The sequence below is a fragment of the Pelmatolapia mariae genome, linkage group LG15 (assembly GCF_036321145.2).
Source record: "Pelmatolapia mariae isolate MD_Pm_ZW linkage group LG15, Pm_UMD_F_2, whole genome shotgun sequence".
NCBI lineage: Eukaryota > Metazoa > Chordata > Actinopteri > Cichliformes > Cichlidae > Pelmatolapia > Pelmatolapia mariae.
Genome location: NC_086240.1, coordinates 12,205,207 through 12,228,269, shown reverse-complemented (window position 1 = coordinate 12,228,269; position 23,063 = coordinate 12,205,207). Strand labels below are relative to the sequence as shown.

Below are 23,063 nucleotides of genomic sequence, written 5' to 3'. Positions count from 1 at the left end.
TGCTCTGCAGGTGGTGTTTGTTCTGGACAGCGCCTGCTTGTGAATTTGAGTCATTACTGGATGCGAATGCTAAAACAAAAAGGACATGCTTGCTAAGCCTCCTCTTCAGTGGAGAAATAAAGGTTATAACAAACAGAGATGATGCATTCCTACAGCACTTAGGAGTGTAATTCAGCTCCCCGCTGATGTTGATTGCTTCCACTATTTAATAACACTGCAACCCCAAGGCAGGTCTGTGCAGGATGTGAATCACCACCAAATAATAACTCTGTCTAAACACCTACTATTTAAGTATTATCATCTCATTAATCCGTTTTAGGTTTTAGAAGTGTTACAGATGGTGGTGGAGAAGAAACATGACTTGTTCCTTCATTAAACTGTACAGCTTCACAGTGAATGAGTGTTCATAACCAGCATATATGAGTGATGTCATGCACATTATTTAAAGTGTCCACACACTAATTCAGTATATGTGTAGTATTTCGGCTATTTTTAGGAATGTACTCTAGTCAGTCTCCCACTCATGATATAGCATCAGCAGCATCTGTCTCCTCCTGTGGCCCCCTGCTTATTGCCGTTGGGTTTCTAATGGCTAGTGGGCATTAGTTACGTGGATCTGATTCTTACCATTGAGTTGGTTTCTAAGCACCTGTCCTTTGCAATGTAGGATCATTTTATTGCAATGAGAATAGTTATTGCTTTAGTGGATTCCTAAATATAATTACAGTCATCGTGAGTACTATAAGGATATAGGTTTATTATTTTGACAGAAAACCTGACCCTGTTTGTGAGATACGGTACTGCGTCTTGAGCTACCCATCATTTCTTTGTATTTTTGCAAGGAAAATGGGAGGCTGGTGTGGAAGTTTAGGCTTCATTTTTGGATCAAGGCTTTCTGTTTAGACAGTTCTAGCCACTTCAGTAATGATGAGGTCCAGATTCTGAGGAGGCTACTCCACAATTTACTTCTTCTTCTGTCTTCCACCTGCAGAGTTTCCTCTGTTATTTTAAGGACATGCTGCACACCATGTCATGTTGAGTGGCTGTGTGTTTCCTCCAGGCTCTGGTCTCTGCCCTTGAGTGGAGCCTCGTCAGCCTTTTCATTGCCTACACCTGCTACTAATCTCCGTGGCTGTATACAGGGGCATAATTTCCAGGGAGGTTAGGGGGGTTATGACCCCCCCAATAATCAGACCCAACCAATATAACCCCCCCAATAAAATTATGAATTATCTTGCATAAATAGGCTGTTGATTTTCTTTACTCATTTCAGGTATTACCAGCAAAATAGTTGCCTGTTTAATCATCTGGGAATTTACCCAGATTTATTTATTTAGACAGAGATCTTGACCCCCCCAATGTTCAGCACAAAGTTACGCCGATGGCTATATATAAGACCAGTGCTCTTCGCCAGATCATCTGCTAACCTTCGTTAGTCCCGGCGGCTAACTAATGTGTAATGTTTAGTCAAGTCTTGTATTAGGGCTGTTTGACATAACGATATATACCGTACAGATGACGATATAAAAACATCTATTGTTTAATTTTACGCTATCATTGTTTCGTGGTGTCGCAAAATAAACTGTTTACGGCAATATTTTTCATGGTTTTGATGGTCACTGTAGTGGCTATATTAATTTCTCATAGTTCTCTCTTTCTCTTATATTTAATATAACCACACTACAGACGGACAAGTCCCTATTCTTATGCGTTGTCGTTAGCAACAACAACGGTAAAACCATCGCGTGTCCGCTTGTTTATTTTCCACATAAACCTTTCACAATAAAGCTCAAGATCCTGTTGAGACTTTTCAAAATAAACTGAATCACGTGAAAGAGTATGCAGAGTATTTACGGATGAGAAGCAAAAAAAGAGCCGTCAGGTGCTAAAAAATAAACCTTAGATTCAAACGTTAGAACACGCTTTTCCCCGCGGCACGCTGTGTAATAAATACTTACAAAGAAAACTTATGTCTAAAAATGTATAGTTTCATACACTTCACGCAAGTCGAGCTGCCCGAGATTCACAGAATTTACAGAAAATGTTAAATTTTTGTGATGGACGATAGATGTCTTATATCGGGATATGAGATGTTGGTCAAATCACACAGCCCTATCTTGTATTCTTGTTGTGCTGACTGCGTCGTCTCCTTTGTTATAGTAACCCTTGGATCATCAACTCATCCTTGCAGCTTTCACACTTTCCTGGACGCTGGTCTCCCGACACATCCACAGCCATAATTCACGCCAGCTCGTCCTCTCGCTTCGCCTGCTTGCCTCCCTGCCTTCGTCACTCCGGACTCACTGGACCTCTGGAGTTCCCGTACCTTCACTAAATGGACACTCACCCTGATTTCACTACCCTCCCACCTCCCCATCAGCGTAACTTTGTGCTGAACATTTGTGGGGAAGGGGGGGGGGGGGGGGGGGGGGGGGGGAGATGTGTGTGTGTCAAGATCTCTGTCTAAATAAATAAATCTGGGTAAATTCCCAGATGATTAAACATGCAACTATTTTGCTGGCAATACCTGAAATGAGTAAAGAAAATCAACAGCAGTGAAGTGAAGATGACTGAAAAAGCAACCAACGAACCATTGGATATAAACAGAGAGTAGCAGGTTTACTATGTTCAGCAAAGACATCCCAGCCCCACAGAACTTAGTGTGCTGGACATGTTGGAGTGACTCCCTTATGTTTGACTGACACTTGCATCAGCAATGCTCAGTACAGAGAGGCCTCAAAGGAAACAATAATAAGAACAGCACACAGGACCTGATTAGATGAACTCCACAAGGTGGGAATGCCATATTCCTGTCTGTATTATAGTTGCTGTCACATCCCAAGCTGATGTCCATGAGCTATAGATGTCTGGATTTGTATTAATTTGTTTAAATGTTTAGTTTTTTTGATACAAACAAGTATAAAAAGTACACCTTTTGCTTTTTTTTTAGGAGTACGTTTTCCATTATAGTACCTATAACAGTTATAATAGAATGATTTATTTCCGGTTATGAAGCCAGTCGGGGGGAGGATGTTATGAAGCAGAAGCTAACCGTTCATGGAAAAGGTTGACGTTAACAAGTTTAACACAGCTGACAAAACACACTCAGCCCACGGTAACTTTGAGCTTTCACCTGTATCATATAGTTTTAAATGAGTGGATTGTCAAATGTTATGGCAAAATGGATTAACACACAGGGAACATAAACTTCTGCACACAAGGACACTATATTGCCTAAAGACTTTGTGGATCTTCTGTTTGGCTGGTTTTCTGAGCTAACAGTAATTCCTGTGCTACTGCGCTGTAACCTAATCCCACAGGAGTCCTGGCAATTAGGTAATAATGTTTCCTCGTGCCCTCTCTCCTGCATATCAGTAGGTCCGTCCCTGGAGGTTTTCTCCAGTTATTTAAATCCTCATTGACTGTCTGCAAACCTCTAACCCAGATATTGATTGTTGGCCAGCATCACTTTGAATGTGTCAGCTGTTTGAATGCATTTTAAATCAATGCCAACGTTTGCTCTTGCAGACTTCAACCGACATTTTCAAAAAAAGATTCACGGGGTCTCTGATGAGAAAGCTCTTCCACTGATGTTTTCCATCCTACAAAGAATCACTGATCCGCAGTGAGTCTGTGTTAAGTACAGGGATACAAAAATCCAATACAAAGGGTGCTTGAATGCCCGGTTTATAAATTGAATTGGAGGGTAAGGGGATACAACACCTTACCTGTCTCCTTATAAGGTGTCATTTGAGTCATTATTGCATTCTTATATATTAACTAGAGTTAAGTTTCTTATGGGTTTTGTGTTTTTTTTTTCATGTTGAGAAGGTATCTCTAAAAACCAGAGAATATATTTTGAATTTTGTGACAACGCTTAATGGTTAAGGATTCTAGAGGATCATCCTACCAAGTACTTATTTCCTTCAAAGTAGTCTTTAGTTTCTTTACAGCAGGACTCCTTATACATCCAATTCAGTTCAATTCAGCTGTATTTATATAGTGCTAAATCACACCAAGTTGCCTCAAGGCCCTTTATATTGTAAGGTAAATATCCTATAATTATACAGAAAACAGCCAAAACCCCAGATGACCCTCTATGAGCAACTGCTTTGGTGACAGTGGGAAGGAAAAACTCCCTTTAAACAGGAAGAAACTTCAGGCAGAACCAGGGAGGTTGGGGGTCAAAAAACCAAACATAAAGGTTTTCATAGGACTGTGCAGTCCTGTGAAATATGAAGTACACGCTTATTGCTTCCATAGGAGCCAAGTCGTGCTAATCAAATGCACTTGATTAACTGATCCTCAGCAAGTGTGAGCACCTCTATAAAAAAATAACTTTGCTGGTCTGAAGCATTCAGGTCTACATTAACACAATGCCAGCAAATTTACAACAAGGTCGGAGCATGCAATGCTCTGAGAAACTGGAAAAACAAACCAAGAGATAGATGTTTAGACTCTTATTTAGTGTGTTAAATGTTAAAGCTCATGACAGTACAAACAGAAAAATACTGAACAAGTATGGTTTACTTTAAAGGGTTGCCACAGAGAAAGCTTCTCTCTAAAAAGAACATGGCAGGATGGTTTAGGTTTGAAGAGATGAATCTGAACCAATGACAAAACATCTGGAAAAATGTCTTTCAGACAGATGAGATGTTTGGCCATAATGCACAGCACCACGTTAGGTGAAAATCAAACACAGCTTATCAGTACAAACTGTGAAGCACGGTGGTGGAGGGGTGACCCACCACCTTGTGGACACCTTGTGCACTAAAGTAAGGTTAAGACAATGAGCACAGCCGTGAATCTACACCAGAATGGCTGAAAAAGAAAAGAATCAAGGTGTTACAATGACCCAGCCTGAATGAAATACTGTGGTGGGACCTTAAAAGAGCTGTGCATAAACAAATGCTCGCAATCTTTAAAGGCAATATGGTTAAGAGGAGTGGGCCAAATTCCTCCACAATGACGTGAGAGACTGATAAAACCAGCCAGAAAGCAATTACTTCAAGTTATTTTAAATCATTGCTTTTAAAGGTTGTGCAAGGGGCCTATGGGAGTCATATGAAACCTTCCTTTTTTATATAGGACTACATTATTTCTGATACCACATTAGAGATTTTCACACAGTGAGAGCAAAGGTTCTCACAGGTTTTCAGTCGGTGACATTAAAAACAAACCAACAAACAAAAAAACTATTTGATATTTTGTGTTTGATTTTGTTTAACGTGTCCTTTCTTTTGTACTCACAGGTTCCCGTGTAGGAAGTAGAAAGCATGTGGTCATTGTAAGTTTGATTATGGACGGTGAAAGAAAAACGAAAGCCATGTCTACACAAAGGATGTGACCATATTTTTACACCTTGGAGTTATTTGGAGGGTGTGATTTATATAATAAGTGAATCATAAAAAAATGTCATGCCACCTTTTTATTAGTCAGCTAGGCGTCTTGTTCCTTTCCAAGCATCTCAGCTCAGTCATAGTGACTTATTTATTTCCCCACCAAGCAGTAGAGTAGGCTATTACATCAAATATTAAGGCTACCTACTCTAGAGCCGAATAGATTGACTGTGCCTGTAAACTTTTACAAACTAATTATAGACTTTAGGTGAAATATTTGCCACTTTTCTGACTGTCCAGAGCAATTCATGAAAGCCGAATGTCAGGCTGTGCAGCTGTGCGTCATGACCAGGCAGACGTCACTTCAAGGTATAAAAAAGATTAAGGAAGGATGTCCCATATGGAAAATGCGACTCGCTTTCATTCTTTCCTTGCGTCACGGGGGAAGGAAGCTGAGGTTAGAGAAAACAGACTCAAGTAAAGGAAAGTGAGAAGCCCTGTTTACATGCAGCAAAAGGTTAGAAAGGTCAGATTTTTCAAAAGCTACATTTTCTATAACTACTGTGGAGATGTTTTTAAAGTTATCCCCTTTCAAGGTGGGTCTTTTCTGGGTGGGAAACGCACATCTCTGAAAAAACAAGACAGAGCGATAGAACGTGCGTTTTCAAAAGTATTCATTTATGTGGCCATGGCCTCAGCAAGTAAATAAAATATACCTCTTGTCATGGATCAGGGCTTTAAAGGCCATACTGGCTAATACTTAAACCCACTACAGGTTCAAGAAAGTTTAACAAAACGCCTACAAGGTTCTTTATCCCAGGATGAACTTTTTTCACACCATCAAATCCCATAACATAAGCTTCAGAGAAAAACTGCTCTGGCTTTAAGCCACGCATGAGCTTGCCTCAGGCAAAGCAATGGACCCTGGTTCATCACACAGCAGGCGAGCACAGCTCGAGAGTCGTGTAGACGTGTGCATTAGGATTTAGCTTATAAACATGCTGTCTGCGAGTCCCAGACCTTTAGAGAGTTTTCTTTTTTATTATAGCTTAGTTGACACATTTATTACTCAGATGATTATTATGATTTGACTCATAAATGACTGCTATGCTTTTCTGGCATTCACTAATCCTTTGTCATGTCTCCAGCTGTTCAGCTAATTCTTTTCACACTTGTTTTTGTGAGGGGCCTTCTTTTTTTCTGCTGGGAATTCTTTGTTCTCAAACTGTGAGTAATATGTATTTTCATTTGTAGAATTTTATGTCTCATAAAAACAGCAGATGCATAAAGTTCGGATATTTGGATTGGGTTGATGAGTGGATGTTTATGTATACTCATCAAGGAAATAAATTTCATGGTAAATATGGGAATTGTTCTTTTTCCAGGGGTCAGTGGTTGTGCAGCATACATCTTTAATTACTTTTAAAAACAAGAATTGGGTGCACAAGTTTAAACTTGTTTTGGATTTTCCTGTAACTCACACTCGGTGAAAGTTAGCACAATCTTGGGGCAGAGGTAGCTCAGTATGTAGTGTTTTCCCCATGATCGGACAGTTGGAAGGTCGGGAGTTCAAATCCACCAAACAGCTACCCTTGAGCAAGTTACCGTCTCTATACACTGCTCACTGGGCACTGGATTGGTAGCTGCCCACTGTTTCACTGAATGAATGGGTTAAATGCAGAGAACTAAGCCGTTTCCTATGGGATTAATAAAGTATACATCATTATTATTAAACTGTCCGCAATGAAGCGAGTTTTACATTACCATGGACTGAGAAGGTGCCAATCAAAAAAGAAGCTCCTACTCCAAAATCAACATCTTCAACCTTGACTGAAATATGCAGCTGCCAACATGGACCAGCCTAATGCCTTCTGAAGACAGGTTTTATGATCAGATGTGACACAAGTAGAGTTATTTGGCCACAATCAATCCAGAAGCATGTTTGGAGGAGTAGAGGTGAGGCTTTCAAAGAACACTGTACCAAATGTCAAGCATAGTGGTGGTAGCATCATGCTCCGGGGTAATTTTGCTGGTAGTAGATGGAATAATGATGAAGGAGATTTATCTCCAAAATCTCCAACACACATCAAAACTGCTTTGAATTAGGTGAAGCAGATGACATTGAGCTTCTGGATTAACCACATATTAGTGGTTAATCTAATATTTGCCTAACAGGAACAAGGTCCTGAGTTCAATTCCCAGGGTATTGAACCCATTCATCAGGGTAGGGTCTTTCTGTTTGGAGCTCGCATGTTCTCCCCATGTTTGTGTGGGTTCTGTCTGGGTACTCCAGCTTCCTCCCACAGTCCAAAGACATGCAGTTAGTGGGGTTGGTGGGGTTTGGTTAATTGGCGATTCTAAATTGCCCATAGGTGTGAATGTGAGTGTGAATGGTTGTCTGTCTCTATGTGTTAGCCCCGGCGACCTATCCAGGGTGTACCCTGCCTCTCTCTAGCTGGGATAGGCTTTGTTTGAGTGTGTGTAGTGGCAATTTTCTGACCTTTCGCCGCTTCTGCATGAAGTTTCTGACTTTTAGGAGGAAGCTAGCATGCAATTGAGTAGTAAAAAACAAAGAGGCGAATGTAAAAAAAAGAAAACAAAAAGGAGAAAAAAGTAATTTATTCCACACAATACTGAAAACTACAAAACAAATGTCTCCAGTTGGAGTCCTGGTTTCCTGTTTCTGTTTTTGTACATACCAGTTTTATAACATCTACCACAACAACAAAATAGATCAACAAAGCAGGACGAATTTGCCAAGATATCTTCAATACAACATAAACTTAAATAATCAAGATCAAACATGACGAATAACACAAATTAGAGATTGAATTAAACATGGCTCAACATATTCAAGTGAAATATATAAAGTGTTCTCCACGGCTCTAATAGAGAGAAAACACACTGATGTCCAGTCCATTTATGGGTTTATCGATCCAACATGGCAAGGGTGCAGTCTTGAAAGGTCACATAATATTGGGTGGGTTCGAGTCAATTTACCATCAGTCACAATTATGTCTAAAACAGCCAAACTGCATCTGAAAAAACCTCAGTCTACAGGTGACCCTCAGCATAATGAAAACTGATGTTTTTCAGCCTCACGTGTTTCCTTTTACGATAAGATACATATATTAATAATTTAATTCAATAAGGTAAAATTTCATATACTGCTGTGGTGTTACTGAAGCCCAGGTTGGTTTGATTGAGACCTGTCTGTATTTTGGGGTCATGTGTTCCTCATCTTCCAATACCTCACAGCTTGTCCTTCTGGAAAAAGAAATCAACATTGCAAACAAGCTTGTCTGCTGATGGAAGCATGAAGTGCTGAGAAATCCCCTGGTAGCTGTGTTGACTTTGGATTTGATAAAACGTGGCTTCCCAACTCATCACAGAGAGTGTGAACACACTGGACTTCTGCTTGTCTCTGCTTTTCCTTCAGACTCTAGGACCTTTAATTTCTTTTTTTAATTTGAAAAGAGGTTTTGAACCACAATCCATTTCTTTTTCTCTTTAGCCCAGGTAGGACGCTGGTCTAAGATCGAGACAGCTGCAGCTCCTTTCCTGAAGACACCTGTGTGTTGTGGCTCTGGATGGACTGACACTAGCCTCAGTCACTCCTTGTGGAGTGCTGCTAACTTGTTGGCTGCTGCTTGTGCACTTTTTTCCTTCCACATTTTTCACTACCAGTCAACTTTCCATTAATATGCTTCAATAGAGCATTTTGTGAACAGCCAGCCTATTTAGCAATGATCTTCTGTGGCTTACCCTTTTTGTGGTGACTGTTGATCATCTGGGCCACTGTCAAGTCAGCAGCCTTCCTTGTGACTGTCGTTGCAGTTAAGGAACTAGACCAAGAGAGGCTGGATTACTGAAATTCTTTCTTTCTTTTTTATATGTTTTTTTTTTTTTTTGCATTTATTCTATTGTACAGTGGAGAGAATACAGGCTAGCTGGAAAAAAAACCCTGTGGGGACCAGGTGCAGGAAATTGCCTCAGAGTGAATTCAAACCCAGGCCTATGCGTTACCCTGGTTGCATATGGGCCACCTGCTTGATCCAGTGACGTAAACTAGTCCCCCGGGTATTACTGAATTTCTGATTTTCATGAGCCGTGAGCCATAATTTGAAAAAAGGCTAAAAATGTTTTAATTTACATGTAATGAATATAGGAAATGCACAATCTATATTTTATATCTTTTCAAGTTAAATTATGAACCAAAATATACTTTCACAATAAAACTTTGGTTTCAGACCTTCTCATCTCTTCCATTAAGTTGCATTTTGAGTTTATTTGAAAGAAAAATAAACTGGTAGTAATCAGAATCACACATTTCTTGACTAGTAGCATTACTGCAGAAGTGAAAATCTGATATTCTGAAGTTTCTAAACCAGTGTATTATGTGGCGTTCTTTCCACATTGTACACGTGGTTCTGATTTTCTTTGATTCTGATCTCGTTCTCTGGCTCAACATTTTTCTGAACTTAAGACAGGATGCTCTCTATTGAACCCAGCAGGGAATTTAATTTTCTGCATTTAATCCAAGCCTAGAGCCACAGCAGTGGGAAGCCTGTGCAGTGAATTAACATGGCATGTTTTGATGGCAACCAGTGTTCCCAGAGTAAACTCCAGATCACTTCCACCAAGCCCGGGTTCAAACCCAGAACCTCCTGTCATGGTTAACAGGAACGTGGACTCAAATACTGGACTCAGACACTGGCAGCAGTTTGCAGATTTTATTCATAGGTAATACTGAAACAGAAATAATTAACTCAGGTAAGGGCAGTTCAACAGGAACATGACAGGGGATTCTTTCTGCAGGAGAAGGGTACAAGAAGGGATCCTGGTAAGTTAAATGGCAAAAATTAAATCAAGTTAAATGGGTGGAACTGAATTTTAGAAACTTGACTCCACAATTGTGTTATACGTGTACAATGATAATGAAAGATTTCTTTTCCAAACCAAGGATACCAGCCAGTGTGAAGCACGTGAGCGTGATGAGATCTTCCAGGAGAGATCTTACTAAATAAACCAGCTTCAGTTAACTAAAGGGCAAACAAGAGAATCAGATTACTGATAGCATATTCTAAACAGGATAAATGAGTTCGGCACAGGGCCTGATTACCCCCATTGGTGACAATGATTTGATAAGGAATGTATGCACCAGCCAGTTCTTAAATGCTGCCTTAAAATCCAACAGAAAATCCAACCCACCACTAACACTGAGACTGAGACAGAAGAAAAAAGGAGCAAACTCTCCAGGGCCAGCTGGGACCATGACACTTCCCTGTTGTAGGGCAACAGCACTGACCTAAGAGTAGCAGATGAGGAGCATCAGACATAAATAGAAATAGAAAAAATTTTAGGAAAGACTTGACACAGGACCTGAGAGATACACCTGACCCTTCAGTTGATCCATTTAATGTTCTCTGAAGCCTCATCAGAAATACTACAACACTTCTGCTGAATTCAGGAGTGTTTCAAAGTGTAGCATGGAATGAAGCAGTGATATTATTTTGCGCTCCCAAGGCATCTCCCGCAGGAAATCTCAGGAAGTAAAAGGCAAGGCCTTTCCCCCAAAATGCCTGAAATAGAAAATAAAGAACATATTGTTTCACTTGGAGCTCTTGTTGGAATGCATGAACATGTTTAATTTTTCCTTCAACTTTTGAACCATGTTGTTGTTTTCAAGATCTCTTTTATCAGCTTGCTGATCATCAGAACTCGGCTGAGATCATCGTGCTGAATTTTTCACACATGATAGAGAAACAGTCCCGGCAGAGCATTTCCTGTTTTTTTTTTTTAGTTTGATATTCCAAAGAACTTTGTTAATAATTCCTCATCTACTTTAATAACATTTCTGTCTGAGTCTTAGGGCTTGTGATTTTTAAAAAAAAAATTTTTTTCGTGCTTCTATCTATAAAGTTTGAGAAGTTGGCAGTGTGATATTTCATCTGTCGTTCCAGAAGCAAAATGCATCTGCTGCTAATAATTACTCCCCCATGATACCATAGTTTATCATTACTGCTTGGAAGAATAGATGTTTAATATGCTGATAAAGCAGGAGACAGATGGAGGATGGAATTTGGACCTCAAGGCAACAGCTAAAACTGTCAGGTTTCTCAGTAGAAATATTTACTATATAATTCTTAAATGCAGGGGTTTTTTGTTATGCTGGATATTTAAAGCTGTCTGTCCCACGAAATTGCAGTTGCTGCGTGCATAAAGAGGCTGTTAAATGCCACAGGTGTAACACAATATTTGCACTGAAGCAATAATTTATTTCAGGTTACTGGAAGTTCCAAAGGCTGGGTTTAGGATTAAATATGATCTGTTTCAATATGTCAATCAAAATCAACACCTGTTTCAAAATTAGAGTCAGTTTTATTGCGACTAGTTGTCAGATGGACAAGGACAAGGTCATGTCCTTATTTTCTTAGCTTACCCTTTTCACTTATTTCAAATTCTTTGAATGATTTAACTAGTGTTAACCAAGATCCTGGTTCTCTGCTCCTGCTTGCTGTGAATTGCATTTGAGCCACAAGAGGCTGCAATTTGGTCACAAATAAGATGGCTTGTGCTACCTTTGAATTAGTGCTAATTTTTGCCCTACAAATAAGCCCTATTTTAGTTTAGAGTAAATAAAAAAAGCTGAGAATTTTCCTTCTTTTTTGTGAAAACAATATTTTGAGGTGACTCTACTGCACTTTGATTGCTCTTACTGAGCCTCAGATCTTCCCAAAGAGCTCAGCTGAATACCTCTTTAATAAAGCAGTGAGGGATGTTAATAATGAATCTGCACTTTAAAAAAAGTATTTTTCCTCTCCTGTGGTATAATGAAATATTCCGCAGTGGTGTGCCTGTAGGATGCAAAGACTGATCATCAGCGGTGATATTTATGGAGGTTGCTTTGAAATGGTCACTCGGGCTTGTAACGGCATGAAGCTAGTGGGTGAGGCCCATTAAACAAGATATATTCTTGCTTTATAATATCCTCAAAGTCACTTGCAGTTTGTTATGCAGGCAGTCATTACTCTATACATTACTGTATAATTGTAAGTCTGTCAGTCTCAGGTCAAAACAGTTGTTTATATTTAATGAAATCTGAATATAGTCGACATGCATTTGAAAAAAGTTCATTATCGCTCCACCAAGGCTGTAACTCAAAAGATCTGACATAAATAAGTGAGGGGACTCCTTTGTTCGACATTTAGTCACCTCTGTCCCCCCTGGAAAACCATTAAACGAAGAGGACTTCTCCCAGGAGCCCGGCATTCCTCGCATTCCTCAGGTCTGATGTCAGAGTAGAGGGGGGCGGCGCTCAGGAGGGGACGGCGCTGTTGCGTTCAGGTCCTCTTTCAGAGTGCGACCTCTGAGGTGTGTATGTGTGTGTGTGTGTGTGTGTGTGTGTGTGTGTGTGTGTGTGTGTGTGTGTGTGTGTGGGGGGGGGGGGGGGGGGGGGTGCAAGTGAGCGGAGAAAACGGCACGTCCAGTCTCATAGCCCAGTTGTCTCGTGTGGTTTTTTTCCCCAGCCCTACTGTATATGACGCAAGATGGCCATTTACTCAAGCAAGATCAGTAATAATTTAGCAGTACAAAAACCCTCCAAAACTTTTAAACTCCACAAGTAAAATAATTCATTTTCGATGCTTTGTATTATTGTGTTTATTCAAAATTAGATTAGATTATTTTGTCCTATCTTATTTTAATGTAAGAAAGCCTGCCTCAGATTAGGCTACTGCAGTCTATCCAAGCAATTGTATTCTAAACGTAAAACTGCAATTTTTCACCAACTTACTGAGACTTATTATAATTAAAGCTTTCATAAAGGTCGTGGGCAATCACTGCAATCCACTAAGACTGTATTAAGTGTCATAATTACAAGCAGGCCTGCCAAATTCCCACCTTACTGCTTCTGAGTACAATTTAGATAAATTCAGTGCACGAGTCTTTCCTTTGATTTCTTAATTTGAAAAATGTTATAAATTAATTAATTAAAAAGAGAAATACTCACATATGATTAAAAAAATAACAAATACACTCAATAAAAATAAAAACTTTAATCTGACAATTAATTAATACGTTTTTTCTTTCGGACCCTTTGACTATTATCGCGAACTTCAGCCTCTTGGGACGTTCAACGTAAAGCTCATTTTTCCGATGCAGTCTTCAGCTTTTGAACGTAGCTGCAGCAAGCGCTTCTCTCCGCCTGTCCTGAACGCCTCCATTGGACTAGAGGGACCACTATAAACATACGAAGAGTCCCAGCGAGAGAAGACCACGTCGCTTTATCCAAGTCGGACAACTTTTTGTGACTGTTTGTGTTCCCTAGAAAAAAAAAAAAAAGGCAACAAAACTGCGAGAAGAAGGAGGCTCAGGATTTGATCTGCCTCTGCGACTTTTGTGGTTGTTGTAAAGGTTGAGCTCATTTTGATGTGAGAAGACGCAGATTTTTCTTGTTCATGCCGGATTTTTATTTTTTTTAATATATATTTTTAAGTTAGTTAAATAACTTAAGGTGGATTATCTGTTTGCCGTGAGACCTCGACAAGCAAAGAAGATTTTCTTCAGCTGGGAGAAGAAATCGGCATGTAGCGCAGGATCAGGGGTGAGTTCTCTTGCATGGGGAAAAAAAAGCGAAAATCTACCTCAGTCAAAAAGAGTTCAGTTTTCTCTTCATGGTTTCCTGCAGATCTGGAAGTAGATCCAAACTCTTGTAAAGTCCACAGTAGGAGTGCTTAGATGTAGGCCAAATGACTTGGCCACGTAGGGCAAAAAGGAGATCCAAACTATTTTAATGCCACCCTTTCTCCTACACATAAACATGCATCACCATCACAGACAGAGCCTCTAAATCCCTCTCTACATCTAATAAGATGGGAGTCTATGCGATTCCAGAGAAAACTGGGAAGTTAGAGAACCTGTGTGTGGCTGAAAGATTTCCCGGAGTTAATGAGGTAATCATGAAATTACACGACTGAACTGGGCTTTGGAGACCCAATGGAGCCCTCTGTAAGATCCAGTTTGGGTTGCTCATGCCATGTGGAGTGCGCAACACCTGGAATTTCTGGCCCTTCCTCATTTATTTCTCATTTTTGCATGTGTACATTACATTTCCATAATCGCTGACAGAGAGTGCGTCTGTAAATTCACCTCGTTGAATTGTATTAAACAAGCTTGGTGGCTGAATGGTGTGTTTGAGTATGAGCAGCCTTCCTCTATAAGCTGATGATGGACTGATGTCCTCACACCCTGGCTGCAAACTGTGTGTACTTGTTTGTGTAGAAAAGAAAAATGTGTTTGAACATGCACCTTGGACAACTAGCATTACTGTAAAAGGGGAGTAAAGGCAACACGGCATAGCTGCTGGAGGCGTAGGGTGTACACACACACACACACACACACACACACACACACACACACACACACACACACACACACACACACACATCTGGCTGTCTTTATAAGCTCAAAGGCATGCTGCGTAAATTACATGGTGCCCGAGCAAGTGGCTTGGGTGTACACAGCAGTTTTAAAACACTGGTGGAGATTTTTAAAGGACTAAAAGGCAGAGTAGAAACCTCCATCCATGCTTCTCTTTTGTGGAGTAGAGAGTCACAAATCTAATTTGTCTTTCAGTGCCATTTTTGGCACTCTCTTTCCTGCTTTTTATTCAAGGAAAATTGCTGAAATGTTAATTCCCAAAAGGGGTGTTTTGTTGAAGGTCAGCCCGGTAAGATCATAATAGGTGTTTACTGCCTAATGTGAGCCTGCGTCTAAAAGGAAAAGTGGCTATTGTTTGTGTAGCCAATGGTCATTTGAGTCTAGAGGCCATTTGATTACGGTGTGGTGCGAACATACCTGTAATTTTGGTCAAGTGCTCACACTGTACCACAGGAAGAGAGAGGAAAAAACAGACAGCAGCAGCAGTTATTGTAGTTATTGTTATAACATTTTAACCAAAGTGGAAGAAATGCATAGAATTCCTTCGTAGTCAGCTTGTGGTTCACTTGTTATTTTACACCGTAGCTGCACTGCAGTAGAAAATGGAAGGGGTGAAGAAGGCTATAACCTCTTTTTTGTGATTAAAAGTGATTACATGTCCAAGGCATTGACTTAAATACAGATGAAACTAATCTGCAATTAAAATAGGTGCTAATCTGCTGATAGCTTCTTTGGCCATACCCAATATAAAACACTCACATGTGCAACCAAAAGTCTCACATCTAATAGTAATGACACTGTAGTGTATTTTACATAAATCAAGTGTTTCAGTGTGTAAATAATAGTCCCCTATATCAACTTACATGCTAATACTCAACCTTTAAATATACTTTTTGTGTTGGAAAAATTGATGTTTAGCAGTTATTTCTTGTCCTTGCAATGCTTTTAACTTTGGTTGAATACAAAGACTGTATTTAAATGATGGATGTAAGCACCTCTATGTCACCTACTTCACACGTCTGTGAAGTCCTGTTTTGAAGCCTCAATGCTAGCTTTGCCTTTGACTATGTTGCCGTTTTGGTGTGAGAAGTGACCGTATTTGGATAATTAGGTGGAGCTCTGACTTCTTAGATGGGTTGTTACCGTTCTTTTAAGCCCACACAGAAAATTATGTTGCATTGTTTCACTTCAGCCAGTTGTGCACTATCGATTTCTGTAACCTGGGTTGAAGACACACGCGTACAATCATGTCAGCTTTTAACACCATTTTAATCACTACAGTAGCTCCGACATACAGATCTACATTGGGAGATGGAGCAGTTTGGAAAAACAAGACTTTTTGGGGAAAAAAGCTAAAGAAAACAAGACATTTCTAATCCTGAATTTACAATAGCTAATGGATTCTGCACACTGCAGGTGTGAGGGGAGTTTATTCCACAAATGACCCACACTAAATCCTGCCTCATCTTGTTTTCTTTTATTCCTGGGAATATCAAGTAAACCTGTTCCTGAGGACCTAAGAGGCCCAGAAGCCTCATAGCCCTCAAGTAGGTCAGCAATATATTTATGCTTTATAAACCATTAGCAGAATTCTAAAATCAATCCTTTTACACACAGGAAGCCAATGCAACGAGTTCAAAATTGATGCAATATGATCCATTTTCAGCATTTTGAAAAAGCTGCAGCTGATTAATTGATGTTTTATTAAGACCAGTAAAAACTCCATTACAGTAATCTAGCCTACTGAAAACAAATGCATGAATAAGCTTTTCAGTTTCTTTCTTTGCCACAAGACCCTGGGTGAATTAGTGAAGTGTGAATCTATTCCCACAAGGTGCCAGCAGCAACAGCAGCGTTAAAGCAGAGATGCAATATAACATCGAGTGACACAGCAGAAGTCAAATGTAAGCACAAAAGGTAATGTTTTCCTGCAAATTATAAGTAAAAGTAGTACGTGACTGCTTAACACTTCACTTTAACAAGAAATAAAGTAACTTAACCGTGTACCTTTTCAGGATGTTGCACAATACTGTCATTGTCAACATTTGTGTACATTTGGGTTGCACATCACTGGCTGCTGGCATCTCCTCCTTTGTAGCCTGCTTGTATTAGATGTCATGTTTTTTGCCTCATGTGGTGAAGCAAGTTTGTTGTCTTCATCTTTAGCGGGAGCAGTTTTTTTCCACATAGTTTGTAAAGAGCTTTGTTTGAAATTTGTGAAGTAGCTCCTTTTAAGGTACCTGGGCTTGGATCACATAAAAACGTATACAGTTTTTATCGCGAATGATATGATCATTAAAATGATCATGCCCCTAACTTTGAGCCCCAAAAAAGTGCAAATGGGTGAGTCATTAAAAAACACCCCCCATGAAGGATGAGATGTGCAATAGAGACCGAAACTGTTTCTTCTACGAGGCTGTAAACATGTTTATTTCTGCTGTAAAGTTGGACATTATAACATGTGAGCCTATGGGGATTTGCAGGCTTTTAAAGAATGCCTCAAGTGGCCACTCGAGGAACTGCACTTTTTAAAACCTCCCGTGGTGGTACTACCAAGCAATAGTTCTAAAGACGTTTTAAAGTTCTACCAATCAGCTGTGCTGGGTCGGTATCAGTAACAATACTGAACTTCTACCTAAGAGCAGAAACGCTCATGAATGAACATAAATCACTTACTTAGCAAGAAAGCAGCTATTGTTTAAAAAAAGTCTATAAAAAGCTAACAAAAGTGATGTTACTGTAAAGTGATAATATAACGGCTGGCTGTAGGTGCAGCGTATGACTGTGAGGAGTATCTCTTGTGCATGTGGTGAGTGTATTCAGTCATGCACGGATGCTTTTGTCAGATTTGTGCTCTCTGTGAGCGCTCTGTTCTCTCAGCCCAGCAGACAACAACAGAGTAGAGAGCGTGCTGCGACCTGTCCAACTCTCCCACACTCCACCAGGTGTTTTTCGTGCTAGGTGTCAGTCACTGCTAGCCCTGCCGCCCACACTTAACAGGTTTGACCCCCGCTACCTCTGAACAGCCCAGAATTTAAAAACATGTGATTCTTCCTGTGATGTGGGACTCACTGTTCACAGAGTGGTTTGTGAGGAGGTTTGAGCATCAACGGGTGAAATTTTCCATTTGATCCTTCGTTTAAAATGTGACTTTTCCTTCCTTTGAGGCCGTTATGGGTCTTAGATACAGCCGGATGTCAACACGAGCAAAACCAAAGTGTTTCTGCTTTCATAGGCCTGTAAACTCAGTGCTACTGACGTCCCCGTTGGCTCCTGGGGGCTCAGCCATGAGAAAATACTGAGTGGCTTTTGGGTGATTGAGCTTGTGTGTGTGTGTGTGGAGTCGTATTTGTGTGTATGGTTGTGAGACCGTGATGTGGTTCCCAGGAGGAGATGAGAGGAGGGGGTTATGGAAAATGTGAAGAGCATCGCGGTTTGGCTGCTGCAGACGCGGTGGCTGACGATTGATGGTCCTGTGTTTTTGTTGTTGTGGCTGGGAGCCGCCTGCTATCAGTTCCACTGTCCATGTTTACGCACTCCTTCCTTTCTCGCCATCCTCACCAACTGAACCAACACGATAAGAGCCTGAGAATCACCAGCGTTGTGTCTCCTCTTTCCTTTCTGCTGCGTTTTCCATATCCTTGCTTATCTAAAGCCTTTGTTTTCTCATTCAGGTGCTGGGAATGACTTATATGCGAATTTTGAGGGCACATGTATACACACAATCCAACTCTGTGCCTCTCAGTTAAATATCCAAGTCTGCCTGCATGACATCAGTTCTCCAGTTTGCCTGCTGGAATATGAGTCGGCAGAGGAGCGTCATTGCTGGTTTGGAAAACCAAAATACGGACAGTGTAAAGCATCTGCCTTTGATCCTCCTCCTCCTCCTCGTCATGTTTTAGTGACACTGTTTAGATTTCAGTGCCAGTGGGAAACATTGGGCATTCCCTATCTGTGACTGTCACTACTGCTACTGTAACTTCTATTGTTTTCCTGCACTTTTCCTTTGTTTCTATGGAATTTCCGGTCGTCACAAGCTAAATATAAGCAGTTTGGCATCTCATTTGAATTCCAAAGTGACGTTATTTTGAGTTTTTTGTGATTGTGATAGTAGTTAGTGCTCACTGGCATGTCTCCTTCACTTGTTTTAAGGTAATGAGTAGCAGCTGAAAAAGTAATTTAATCTGTTGATTGAAAAGATACACCGGACAAAATTTGCTGATTGCTTAAAAAAAACTTTTTATAGACATATCTTTGCTTGGGATGATTCAAAGAATTAGCAAAACGCACACAAATGTATGTACGAATCTTTGAATCTAAGCTTCGTTTTTGAAGGTTTGCCAGTGCGGTGATCCTTTCAGAGCAGTTCAGTGAATTTAAAAACAGGGCCTGATGTCTCATTCGCTGATAGCAACGGGTATGTAAACAATGTAATTGGCGAGAGTCTGCTCTCACTTAGTGTAACAATTTTCTTCACCCATTTAAGTCCAGGTTGAAGCGAGATAAAGCTGCGTGTGTGTGTGTGGGAAGCTGCAGACATGGCCCCTTCACTGTCTGCACGTCACAACTGTGCGAACGCTTTGCCCTGTGTTTGTGTCACTCTCGCCGCCGTGTCCTCAAGTGTGTTATTTGCGGGTGTGTTTGTCTCGGAGAGATGGAGCTGGAGGAGTTAAAAAAAAAAAAGAAGAGAGCTGGAAAGTGAGAAAGCAGATGCGCTTGTTAGAAACACAGTCTGGTGGCCTGCCTCCACCATCTGTTTGCAGCTGCTAGTGTTTGTGTGAGATATACAGTATGTTTGTGTCTGTGCAGGGTGAGTTAGTGGAGCCTGTGTGCGGGGAAGAAATAGTAGATGCATATATATTATTATTTTTCTCTTTTTAATAAAGTATTTTTTAGGCGTAAAAGTGAGCACACACACACACAGACACGCGCGCACACATCCTCTGGGTCAGACAAAAACACACATGGCCAGAGTGTCAGATGACAAAGAGGGGCCTGATCAACAGTGCCAATGTCCCTGAGACGTGTCTGGAGAATAATCTGTCTAGTACTGTGCTTTCTTCAAATGTCTATGACGGGGCATTAAGAAAAACACATTACTGCTTATTAGGAGAATAAAGTCAAAATTTTGAGCTAAAAGTCAAAATATTATTTTAGAATAAAGTCAAATTGTGGAGAATTCCGTTGCTTTACCCTCTATAAAATGCCCTGTGTAGATGACTTAGTGAAGTTGTACTAGAATCGTTTTTTAGCAATAAGTGAACTACTAAGGAATTACAGTTTTTTTCTTAATGTGGCCTTAATACTCATTGGTAAATATCAAAAGATGGCAAAGTTTATGTTTTAGTCCTGTACAGATTGTCCAGTCTGTACAGCAAAGGCCAGTCAGACAAATACTGCACGTGTCTCTCTACATGAACGGAGTGAGTACAGTGCTTTTTCAGATTTGGACATCTGCATACATGTCTTGACATCACCACTGCAATAATGAGGTGTTAGTGATGATACAGCAACATGGGCTACTTTGGTGCATTTTTAATCCACACATGAAGCGGTGAATGTAAATGACGTTAGTCTAGTTTTAGTCAACGGGGAGCATGGGAGCTAGTTGTATACAGTACTATTTCCTGGGGGCATATCATATGCGTGTCTAACCTTACACCACAAGGAAGTTACTTCTGACTGGATCGCTTCCAAACTTGTCGCACCTTTCTACACAGCTTAATTAGATCTGATTACATCTCGTGTCTCCAGAATATTTTCATTACATTTTTCATTCATCGTCAGTGCGTCATAGTTTTTGTCGTATATTAGTTTTTATTTAGTTATCGTCTTGTTTTTGTCAGGAGGAAAAAGGCGGCACCAAGAGGATCGTGTGTGTGGCTAATAAACAGAAAAACACCTGAGGAGCAGCACTAATATTAACTGGGGCAGCTGGATAAACAACTGAAAATTCACCTTCTAGTAGCTGTTTAGGTTGACGTTACCACCAGAGAATGAACCTTATGTCGTGAGAACCATTATTTTTAATTGCTGACCTGAAAATTTCTTGCAGTGTTCATGTGTTGGAACTTTATTTGTGGTTGTGTATTTGGGTACAAATCACAGATATTCCCTGAATGCCTCACAAACGGACCAAAATGCACATCAGAACAACTTCAAACTCAGTGCTGCTTATCATTAGGTCTCCAGTGATAGTGTGAAGTAGATTGGATAAGCGCTTGTCGAGAAAAGTGAAGGGCACCTGGACACACACACACCTTCATTCACTGCTAAGATAATGCTCTGTCCAGGGTCAGCTAATACTCAGACAGACTTTGGTTGAATGTTTCCAGGAGTGTGTGTGGACTTAGAGGTGTGTTTCCCCCAAAACATTTCACTACTGAACTCAACTTTAAGTTAGTGGGCCACAAGAGGATCAGAGTCTTAAGAAGATTTTAGAAATATCAGACGAAATCTGGCAGTATTTCCAAATTCTTTTGATTTAGCTGTGCTTGGAGTAGCAGTTCACTGGGTTACCAGATAAGACAATACAGCAAGTTCACATATAAAAATAATTTAGGTTAAGTAGGTCTTTGTTGTGACTGTTAACTGTCTGAGCGCTCAAACTATTTGTGAGTTTAGCTACTGAAAAATGCAAGTGTGTGCTTGTTTTAACCTTCTATGAAACACTCTATTTGTATTAATTATATAAAAATAACAACCAGTAGCCCCATATTTCTTGATTTATGAAAACCACATGCTTTAATTAGTTGTAAAAACGTGAAGTCTGAGCACAAGATACCCGATTTGCACTCCAGCTATTCGGTTTAGGTTCACAGACCAAATAGTAAAACGACTGCGCAGGAGGAAGTGTAATTACGAGCTGTGAAGCACCCATTTGTTTTGCTACAGTGCTTGTGTATAACAGGAGGGTAGCTGGGGGTGTTGGGAGGGCAGCGTTGGTATTTCAGACAGAGACAAGCAACAGAGATGAGATTGATTGAGTTACGCACGCTACACTTGCTTCCTCGCCTCTCGGCAGCCTGCATCTAATGGTCTTAGCAGTAGGTGACAAAGTGCTGTTTTGTTCCCACTATTGTGTGGACGTGAATGAGGCAAAGCGACACAGGGGCCGGCATGAACCAGAGCAGAGGGGGAGCACGCACGTTAGCAGCTCTGCTCCTGAGAAGACGTTATGTTTAAAATGAGTCTTTGTGATGGTAATGTAAAAGAAATGGATATCGCAATTATGCCTGTTGATTGTTTTGATTCTAAGTTAGTAGCTTTAACCAGCACTTTTTTTTTTGGCCTGTAAGTCACAGCATGTTTTGATTTGGTAAATTTTTAGGTGGCCCCAGAATCTATCCCTGAGTGGGTAGAGAGGTGACTGGCAGAAAAACACTGCAGCCTGAGGCAAGCTGAGGTTTCTGCAGAAAATAAATCAGTCAAGTTGGGGACAATGCAAGTGAGGAACATCTACTGGTTTTCTGCAGAAATTCCCCAGCTGAGGAAACCCATGTCAGCATTTCTTAGAAGAACACCAACTCATTTTAAATCCATCTTTTGTCAGCGCTAACCTGTGGCTGCTTTTCAAATCCCGCCCACTTTAGCAACAGTTTTTACACCTGTCAAGCTTTCTGTTCCAGCTCAATACAAAGGATCTCACTTGAAATTATTTGGAAATGGTCTCAGTTTTTGCATGCCCGACTTTTCTTTTGTTGGAGATTATGTATCGGAATTTCAGGAGCAGGACCACGCCTCCAAACACGCTCCTTCCGGTTGTCATCTATATAGGTTCCCCCAGTTCTGCAAGCTGTTCATTCTGGTTTACATGCCCCACCCTCCCTACCTCCTTGTTCTCAATTCTTTAACTTCTTCATTTCTATTTAGTGCATGAGGATCTGCCAGGCCCGGGAGTCATCGCCAGTCCCCTTCGAGGCCTTCCCTAAACCGCAGTTCAATTCATGTCAACGCATTCACTTTTACCTACTAAAACGCTGTCAAACCTAAAATGAGGACGTGGGCCCAGCTAGTGAAATGAGTATTTCCTGCTGTGCCCTTGTTTTGATTGTTGGCCTTAAAGGATGGAGAACAGGACAGGTATCTTAGAAGACAATTAGTTCAGAAGCTGATGAGACTCACGGCAGCTTCACGATGATGAAAACAATTTTTCATGACTTTGGTATGTGCTTAAATATTGCTGATGCTGAAGTTGCCCATCCCAGACTAAAAGTCACCATTCTTGCCTTTAACACTGTTTAAAGTGTTTGTTTTCTTATTTGCCACGTGTCACTTTATAAA

At 40.5% G+C, this 23,063-nt stretch overlaps 1 protein-coding gene across 1 annotated transcript in view; it reads left to right on the top strand.

Annotated features, from left to right (window-relative positions):
- The first annotated feature begins 13,618 nt into the window (after nt 1-13,618).
- LOC134643056 (tyrosine-protein phosphatase non-receptor type 14-like) overlaps nt 13,619-23,063 on the top strand; it is a 42,156-nt gene continuing 32,711 nt past the window's right edge. Inside the window, exon 1 of the mRNA XM_063495257.1 lies at nt 13,619-13,944. The gene's annotated coding sequence lies outside the window, so the exon portion shown is untranslated. The remainder of the gene's footprint in view (nt 13,945-23,063) is intronic.